This window comes from Tenrec ecaudatus, chromosome 10 (genome assembly GCF_050624435.1).
Source record: "Tenrec ecaudatus isolate mTenEca1 chromosome 10, mTenEca1.hap1, whole genome shotgun sequence".
Taxonomy (NCBI): domain Eukaryota; kingdom Metazoa; phylum Chordata; class Mammalia; order Afrosoricida; family Tenrecidae; genus Tenrec; species Tenrec ecaudatus.
The window spans coordinates 67,285,063-67,295,455 of NC_134539.1; positions in this window are offsets into that span (position 1 = coordinate 67,285,063).

Below are 10,393 nucleotides of genomic sequence, written 5' to 3' on the forward strand. Positions count from 1 at the left end.
CAGAGAGGACAACATGACTGACCCCATTATGAGACATGATGCCCCTCACTGACCCACGGTGCTATAGGGGACAGCACCAGAGACACAGTGTGGGAATTGCGCCTGACCTGATCCCACCACACCAAGGCAAAGCACTGGGGGAGTGCAGCAGAACAGCAAGGGAATGGAGCGGCAAGGTCCCCAGGGAATGCTGAAGGTGGACTTTGGGGCCAGGGTGTGGTGCCCCAACAGACTGGACTGGAAAACACTCCTAAAGGCCAACAAACGAGCCTTGAACTAACTACAAGCTTTTCTTTCTTGATATGTTTTGTTTGTTCTTTGTCAGTGGTTTGTTATTGTTGTTTTGTTGTCTGGTTGTATACTGTGCTTTGTTTTCCTCTGTCTTGTTTTTGTGCATGTTATTATCTCCACAGGTCTGTCTAAATAAGACAGACTGGATGAACTATCTGGAGGAAAAACAACGGGACCGACAGTTCCGGGAGGACTTGGGATAGGGGAGGTGGGGGGGGGTGGCGGTAAGGAAGTGGTGTTAACAAACTCATGGACAAGGGAACAACATGGGATCCAAATTGGTGGTGAGGGGGGAGTGGCAGGCCTGGTAGGGAATGATCAAGGGTAAGATTACATAAAGAAGAGGTATAGCTGTAACCCAGGGGGGGATGGAGCATGATAGTGGGGCAGGAGGAATGTCAAGGGAAATAGAGGAAAGAGCTAGGAGGCAAAGGGCATTTATAGAGGTATAGATAAAGATATGTACATGCAAATATATATGAGGATAGGGAAATAGGTCTATGTGTCTATATTTATAGGTTTAGTATTAAGGTGGCAGAAGGACCTTGGGCCTCTACTCAAGCACTCCCTCAATGCATGAACGCTTTCTTCTATTAAATTGGCATTCAATGATGCTCACCCTCCTGACACAACTGCTAAAGCCAAAGCAGGTGAACAAGCAAATATGGTGAAGAAAGCTAGTGGTGCCCAGCTATCAAAACAGATAGTGTCTGGGGTCCTGAAGGCTTGAAGGTAAACAAGCGGCCATCTAGCTCAGAAGCAACAAAGCCCACATGGAAGAACACACCAGCCTGTGTGATCGCATGGTCCTGAAGGGATCAGTTATCAGGCATCAAAGAACAAAAAATCATATCATTGGCTGCACACCTCCATGATATGATCGCTGAGGACAAATGGGTACATAAGCAAATGTGGCAAAGAAAACTGATGGTGCCCAGCTATCGAAAGAGATAGTGTCTGGGATCATAAAGGCTTGAAGGTGAACAAGCGGCCATCTAGCTCAGAAGCAATAAAGCCCACATGGAAGAAGCACACCAGCCTGTGCGATCACGAGGTGCCAAAGGGATCAGGGATAAAGCATCATCAAAAAAAAATTCGTACCATAGTGAATGAAGGGGGAAGTGCCAAGTGGAGACCCAAAGCCCATTTGTCGGCCACTGGAGATCCCCTCACAGAGGGGTCTAGGGGAGGAGATGAGTCAGTCAGGGTGCGATGTAGCACCAATGAAGAATACAACTTTGCCCCAGATCCCGGATGCTTTCTCCCCGCCAACTACCATGATCCGAATTCTACCTCGCAAGTCTGGATAGAGCAGAGGTTGTACACTGGTGCATATAGGAACTGGAGGCACAGGGAATCCAGGGTGGATGATACCTTCAGGCCTTGGGGTGTGAGGGGCGATGCTGGGAGAGTAGAGGGTGAATGGGTTGGAAAGGGGAACCGATTACAAGGATCTACATGCGACCTCCTCCCTGGGGGATGGACAACAGAGAAGAGGGTGAAGGGAGATGCAGGATAGGGCAAGATATGACAATATAATAATCTATAAATTACCAAGGGCTCATGAGAGATGGGGGAGCGGGGAGGGAGGGAAAAAAAGAGGACCTGATGCAAAGGGCTTAAGTGGAGAGCAAATGCTTTGAGAATGATTAGGGAAAAGAATGTACAGAAGTGCTTTATACAATTGATGTATGTATATGTGTGGATTGTGATAAGATTTGTATGAGCCCCTAATAAAATGTTTTTAAAAAATAGAATGAACCAGCCTTTATGTAATTGTCAGCTTGTAATATTTTAAATACATATACTATATTAGGACTTTCTTATACATGTAGACATTGCCTACATGGTAAGAAAATGTGGAAAAAAGAAACAAGCTCTCTTAAAAAAAAGTAAGGTTTATCATCTGGATGGACTCATCACTTTTCACAATTTTCTTGCAATCTTGAAATATGTATATGAAAGATCAGGCTCTTGACTGACACATGGGTTGTTGACTTATTTGTAAATTCTGGATTGGTGATTAAGGTGCATGATTAAGAAGAGACCTAAAATAGTCTAAACTCAGAATTATTTAAACAAGTATAAGTTGAAAGAAAGTGAAAACTAGCTTTCTTGCACAATGTAATAAGCTATTCTAGAATCTATAAAAATGTTTTGAGAAAATTTAAAAAGATCAGACAAGACTATGGGTTGTACTTTTAGAATTTGAAAGTGAATGAGTGCTTGTGGATCTCAACTCCTTCAATGAATAATGTTAAAATGAGTAAAATTAAAGAATATTATGCACGTCATTCTCAGATTAAAAAAGGTGTATCTTGGTTAGTCTTGGAATTACAGTTATAGTTAAATTTGGTTGGTACTTCTTTGGGACAAGTTCAACTGCTTTAATTCATTTACTTTAATGATTCATGACTTAGAGGTTTGTAAGGTAGCTTTTTTGTGGGAGAGCAGTTGGCATTACATCTTTATGTAATTGCCATAGTTTCTCTCCATTCGGTGTATTTAGGTAACTTTAGCATATAAGTGTTACAGAGTTTCTTCCATTCAAAATGATCTATTTTAGGGATAAAAAGTACATTTAGAATACATATAATAGTATAACTTTTAAAAAACATTTTATTGAAGTTTGGGTGAAAATTTACAAGGAAATTTAGTTTTCCATTCAGCACATTAGCTGTAATTTCATTCCTTACATTCTCCCCACGTTCTGGGTTCCAGACAAGTGCTACTTGGTTTTGATCTAGGACGGTTGTTGCCCCAGGAACATGCTCCTCCCTGGTCTTATTGTTCATTTTATAGGTCTGTCTTTTGTTTGAGGAGCCCTGGTGGTATACTGGTTAGGTGATATACTGGTCAAGAGTTGGACTGCTAACCATGAAGTCAGTAGTTCAAAAACTGCCAGCTGCTTCTCAAGACATAGATGAGGATTTCTGGAGGGGGAAAAATGAGGAGCTGATACCAAGGGCTCAAGAAAAAAAATGCTTTGAAAATGCTGATGGCAACATAGGTACAAATGTATGTGATACAACGGATATATGTATGGATTGTGATAAGAGCTGTACAAGCCCCAATAAAATGATTAAAAGTATTGTATATACATCATCACAATAAAAGTTTCTTCAATTTTACTTTCTCATTTTACAAATCTAAATGAAATCAAAAACTACAGTCTCAGAAACCCACAGGGGGCAATTCTACCTGGTCTTACAGAGTCAACATGAGTCAGAAACAACTCTATAGCAGTGAGTTTGGTTTGATTTTTTAATCTTTTTTTTTTTTTTTGACTGAAACTTGATCCCCAGTCTGTGATTCTGCTGGTCCTTATCAGGTCAGTAAATCTGGCCTCCTCTATGACTGTGTATCTTTATCTACATTTTTTCCCCTCCTACTCTGTCCAGGACTTTTATGGTGATCCTGATCAGAACAGTCAGGGGTGGGTGCCATGCACCATCTAGTTCTGTGGTTTCAGGTTCCTGGAGGCTGTGGTGCTTAGCAAATTTCAATGCAGATTCCAGATTAAGATAGATAGACTAAGAAGGAAGACTGGACATTTCCTCCCCAAAACCAGCCAGTTGAAATCCTGTGGAACTGGAGTTCCACAAAGCCCGGCTCATTGTTGACCAGATCAACGGATGGTACAGTACTGGGCAGCATTTCCTTTTGCTGTCTGCGGGGTTGCTGACACCATGGCAGCTAACATCAAGAGCGTGGAAGTAGTAAACAGTAAAACAAATTAGTCTTGTCATTTTTTTCATTATCATCATTACAAAGCTAGGCACATCATCATTACATAACACAGAGCTAATTGGTGTTTCTGATGCTCATAGGCAAAAAATATAACAAGCACAAAAAAAGCATGGAGCCGTGCCTGACCTCCTCTGACTACAGAAGGGGGAAGAGGCATCAAGATCATCCACCCAAGGGAGAGTCCTATGAGGTTGGGGTCAGGCATGCCTCCACTCGCCCATCTCCTTCAGTGATTCTGACCCTAGCCATTCCTTCCGGAACACTCTTCGTGTCTTCGCTCAGCTTGATTATTCATTTCAATGGCCACAGAGAACTCATGATTATGGGGTGTATTTGAGGGGGTTACAATTTAAGATCAGAAATACACAGGGTAGAGTTCTTTTATAGTCAGAGTGTCTCTTCTCAGTAGCTAACACCTGTAGGCTTGCCGCTCTGATTCTTGGCTTTTTAGCCTCACAATCTCTTGGCCTCTAACCAGCTCTTTTATCTCTACGGAAAAATGCCCACAGGGCACACCACTCCACCAGAAGCCTGAACACACTTTGCTTTTGCTCTGTGGATCAGCAAACTTAGCTCCACCTACTGAGTTTCTGGAGGCCACCCCTCTCTGCAATGAGCCCCCTCCTGACCGTGGGCACTCCACTTCACTAGCCCTGTAAGCCAGCAAGCCTGCTGCTCTTTCACTTGCCGTTAGCCCCGCGTTAGCCCCTGCCTCTTCTCTCTCACCTCTTGCCAAGTCTGTTGTCTGAATTGTGAAGGTTCAGTTCATAGGAAAGTTGGGTTCCGGAGGGCAGTGAGACTCCCTTTTCCTGCTCTGGAGATGGTTCAAGCTAAACCCAGCAGGATGGCAAAACTGACTAATCCCCACATTAGAGTCTGAGAGACCTAGTTTGCATGGTCCCACCTAGTCATTTGGTGAGAGTGAAAAAGACTATGGTTTGAAGACTATATCAAATAATCCACTGCAACAAAGCAGCAGGTCACATCCATATTCTTTTATTAAAGATCTTGTCATTTTGAAATAACTTCATGAATGACACTCTAAGTTATTTGGATTGTGACTATTTTTTTAATGATTACCTTTCAAACTGTAGATTGTTTATAATGATTACAAAATTGACTACAAATTCCAGGTATTCATTGTATAGCTTTTTAGGATTATATGATATTTAGTCAGTGTCTCTCTTTGCATCAATTACTCCCCAGGGAGTAGCTTACACGTAGGGAGAATCTGCTCCAATATGTTCTTAATTATAAAATGATCTAATTCTAAAGGAAATGAAAATAGAGGTAATTTGCCCCCTGGGGTGTGAGAAGATGTTTTTGAAAGCCACAAAGGTTATCTTACAAAACTTTGGAAATACAAATGAGATAAGGAATGATTTGAAAGAACATCTGCATATTTATACATATTTATAATCTTAGCTCAACATCTAATCCTTGAGAAATATAAACATTTTAAGAGCATTTTAAAATAGAGTATGAAGGTATTTAAAGGGGCATGTATACAATACTGTGTTCTAGCATAGCAGAAGGGAATATCTGAGGCGTATTGTAAAAGACGATAAATGTAGAAATTCAAAGCATAAATCCACTTCTTTGCCTTTCAGTGAAAATAGACTCTTTCTGAGCTACAACTACTATAGTATGAACTACAATAGTTCATATTATGTACATTATTATAAAGTATATCTACCCAATAGAATATTACAGATGCTGGTGAAGACAACAGGCCGCATTATTGCTTCCATATCTGCCATGTCCAAATGTCTTGCCATCCTACTAGCCAGACCCTCCTGTGAGACTGTCTTGGAGTGAGCTCAGGTCCAGTGACACACTATTTATCACAGTTTCAGACTGAACTTCTAACAAGGACTTGGAGGCTTGGATTCCACCAGCTGGGACTAAAACGCTGACAGAAAGAGACTGAGGAGGAGGCTCGATTTCTGTTGCTTGACTCAAAGACTCCTTCAACAGTGGCATTCTCTGGGAGGCAAATTCAGGGGCACTGAAATGTCATGATGAGCTCATTTTTCATTTGTTCAATTTTTTTAGTCATTCCTCTCAATTATTTTTCTACTCCTAATCCTTGTGGAGGGTATAATTTTTTTAACCAATTAAATATTTTTCCGTAGGAAAGCAATGCTATGTTGGCTGTGTTTTTCCTCCTTAGACATACTACTCTCAGAATGTCAATGTCAAAAATTTAAATGTTTTTAAAACTTCTATTAGAACAATGAATGAATTTGGTAGGTAGACCCAACTGAAACAATTATTTATGTTTACTCAGTGCCATCAAGTTAATTTCCACACATAGCTTCCCCTGGGCATAATAGAACTACTCTCCAGGGTATCTGAGACTGTGAATCTTTATGAGAGTAGACAGCCTTGTTATTGAGAAATAGCTTGTGGGTTTGAACTGTGGACTTTGAAATTAGCAGTCCAACACTTAGCCCATTTCGCCACTTAGGCTTCTTTGTTTTGTTGTTTAATTGTTTTATTGGGAGCTCTTACAGATGGTGTGACATTCCACTGCTCAATCACTTTAAGCAGTATTATACAAAGGCTACTTCATTCAGTTTCAAAACATTTTCTTTCTCCTTGAACATCTTGATATCAAGTCCTCTTTGCCCCCTCCATCCCACATCATAACCCCCAGGAACCCTTTCCTTGTTCATTTTTTCTCTAATAGGTCCTCCCCCCCCATATATTATTTCTCCATTCACATGCAGTTCTGGGGCTTCCTATTAACTTCTCCATACTCTCTTCTTTCTACAATTCCCAGTACTCCCCAAAGGCCTTTCCTTGCTTAGTTTTAAAAAAAACAGTCAACAAATTTTTATTCTTCCGGTTTATCAAAACTTGCATTTCTTTAGTTCTGCTCCCTTAAAATCCTTCTGGTGAAGGAAGTTGTCAAGGTTAGATCAACTAATCCAGGCTAATGAGTTAAATAGACATTGAACCACTTTGATCCCAAAAAACACTTAACTCTGAGAAGCACCTAGCAGGAATAATAGCAATAGCCATCTGAGATACTCTGGTTGGAAGAACCCTTTCTACATGGTTGCTTTTGTAATTCTAATTCCCAGCCATCTAACTCTTACAACTCAATTAGCCTTTTTTTTTCCTAATATTCTGGGAATTTTAAATCCATTGAGATCAGAGATCAGGTCATATTTGTTTTTGATGTTTTCTAATGTACTCAGTAGAGAATTGTAATAACTCGGCAGGGCAGAGGTTCTAACTTAAAAAAAATCTTTTAGTACAGCCAAGAGATTTACTCCCTCCCATTAAGAAATGAGGTATGGCCACTCTCAACACTGGTCCTGAAGGGATCATCCATCCTGGATTCCCTGTGTTTCCACTTCCAATCTGTACCAGTGTACATCCTCTGGTCTAGCTGGATTTTTATGGTAGAATTGGGATCATGATGGCAGGTGGGGGAGATACCAGGAGGGTGGAGGGAGGGTGTGGTGGAAAAGGGGAACCAATTATGTGGATCTACATATAACCTCCTCCCTGGGGGGATGGACAACAGACAAGTGGAAGAAGGGAGACGTTGGACAGTATAAGATATGACAAAATAATAATTGATAAATTATCAAAAGTTCATGAGGGAGGGGTGAGCAGGGAGAGAGGGGAAAAATGAGGAGCTGATATCAAGGGCTCAAGTAGAAGGCAAATGTTTTGAAAATGATGGTGGCAATGTATGTACAAATGTGCTTGACACAATGGAGGTATGTATGGATTGTGATGAGAGTTGTATGAGCCCCAAAAAAAATGATATTAAAAAAAGAAATGAGGTATTATGCGATAGTGTGTATTCATAATTTGAGGGAGAGGAGAAGATTTTAGTATCTTGAACTTGGGGCACATGTTTGGTGAGAGGCCACAAGTGATTATGATATGATATAATAAGTTTCCTGCTGAGAATTAAATGAATCAAGGTGTGTATTGGGTAGTCTATGTGAAGAGGACCCATTTGCAAAGGAGATAAAAATCAGGGTCAAGGCGATCTAAACGTAGTGAGGTGTGACCCAATATTCTTCCTGACCTTTGATTGGGAGTTGTCCTTGCACCGTCTTTGTTTTACTTTTTGAATCTTAAGGAAAATAAGAAGTGTATACCAGTCTACAAGAGGCCCTGGTGGTATCGCACGTTACTCTTTGGGTTGCTAACCTCAAGGTCAGTAGTTTGAATCTACCTGCCCCTCCATGGGAGAAAGATGAGGTTTTGGGGTTCTGTAAAGTTTTGCAGCCTAGCACTCCCCCTGCCTGCCCTCCACTCCCCAGTGGAAGTTCTGTGTCCTGCCAGGCCAGTATGAGTAAAAATTAACTTGATGGCACTCAGCTTGGATTTGGGGAAACCTAGTCTAAAATAGCACCCACTGACTGACTTCACCTGTCAGTTTGTTTCTCGGGATTTTACAATTAATTCTATGAATCAGCTATACAAGAATAGTTCTTACTGTCTAACCTAAAGAAAATCCAGCACACTTCTATGGAGTCAATTCTGACTCATCTCAATGCTAAATAGGGTTTGCAAGGCTGTAATTCTTTATGGTAGCAGAAAGAATCATCTTCCTCTGATGGAACAGTTAGTAGTCTGAACTTCTGACCTTGCAGTTAGAATCACCAGGTGTGTTAGTCTGGGTACTTTAGAGGAACAAATCCACAAACACCCTTGTATAAGAGAGAGTTTTATATAAAGGTTACGTGCACATCAAGAAAACATCCCAACCCAGTGCTGCTCAGGCCCACAAGTCCCAGTGCTGCTCAGGCCCACAACATTAACCCATATGTCCGACACCAATCCACAAAGTCCTCCTCCATCTCACAAAACACACATAATGATACCGACTGCAGGAGGAAAGCCGAGTCAGTGAATGTGTAAGCATCTTAGCTCTGGCAGGGGTCTCCACACGGCTGCTCCAGCACCCAGGGCTGCATCGAGATAGGTCCATGTGGCTTCTCTTCGGGGATGTCTTGCATGAAGTAAGCCTTGGCAGCTGCACCCTGGTTCAACCATCAGAAAGCAAAAGTCCCGAGAACTTGAAAGGTGAGGCTCACCAAGCCATTTATCTCTCCACCCTTCAATTAACCTCACATGTGGTTATCGGCCAGGTTGGCACAATAAACTAACTAATCCAACATCTGATCTAATATCAGGAATGAGAGTCACCCTAGTGGGATGTTGTTTTTATTTGATATCATCAAGTTGGTTCTGACTCATTGTGACCCCATGTAAACCGAACAAAACACTACCTGGTCCTGTGTCCTTCACAAAATGTTTCTTTCATTGGAACCCCAAGCTTAAAGATGTTTGTTTCCCCTGATCATCTTCTTTTCCACAGTTCCATCCATGTCAGATTACCCAATAAACAAAGTACACATGGGCTTAATTGGGCTTACTTACTCATCTGTAGTGATTCATTTCCGTTTTCACCTTGTCAAAGACGATGCTTCCACACATGGCAGGGACCTGTCTCTCTCTCAACTCTACAGAACTTCCTACAGAATCAAAGCCTTCCCCACCCCCCAAATTTACAGTGTACCCATTAAGCAAGGTAATCACAGGTTTATTTGTGCTTTTTTTCCACGTGGATTTCAGCAAAAGTAAGCCTGTGTAATAAGGGCTGAAATGAAGATTTGATAGAACATAGACATCATAATAATATAATACTCAATGAAGGTAATCTACACCTGTTCCCCTGCCACCCCAACACTGGGGAAATTGCTAGACAATTCACAAGTCTAATACAACTGAATCCCAGGAATGCATCATCAAAGGTCTGGAGATTGATTGTTACAGGACATGGAAAGATCTTGTACCTAATAGAGAAATATACTTATATTTATTACTTAAATATTCTTATAGGAGAGTACTCATAAAAAGGAGTGTTTTTCAAAAAGATGTATTTAATTTTTTAAAATAAAACTACCTTATCACCTTCAAAGTACCATCCATTGCATTTAAAACATTTGTGAAATCTGAGATTCCATTCCTGGAAACATTTTCAAAACTCATCCTTTGGATGACTGACAGCACCTTCCTCGTTTTTTGTTTTTTTTTTCACATCTTCTGTGAATTAAATTGCTGTCCTTTCATGTCCCTCTTCATTCACAGAAACAAAAAGAAGTCACAAGACAAGATGTGCAAGGTGTGTGGGGCAAAAACGCATGCTGATTTTTGCAATAACAAAAAAAAATGACACGCTGAGATGGCTGTGTGAGCAGGTGCATTGTTTTGATGGCAAAAGCAGTCCCCCATCTGCCACAAATCAGGCCATTTTTGTCACACACCATTACATAATCTTTTCAGAACCTCTGAATAGAAAGCTTGATTAACAGTC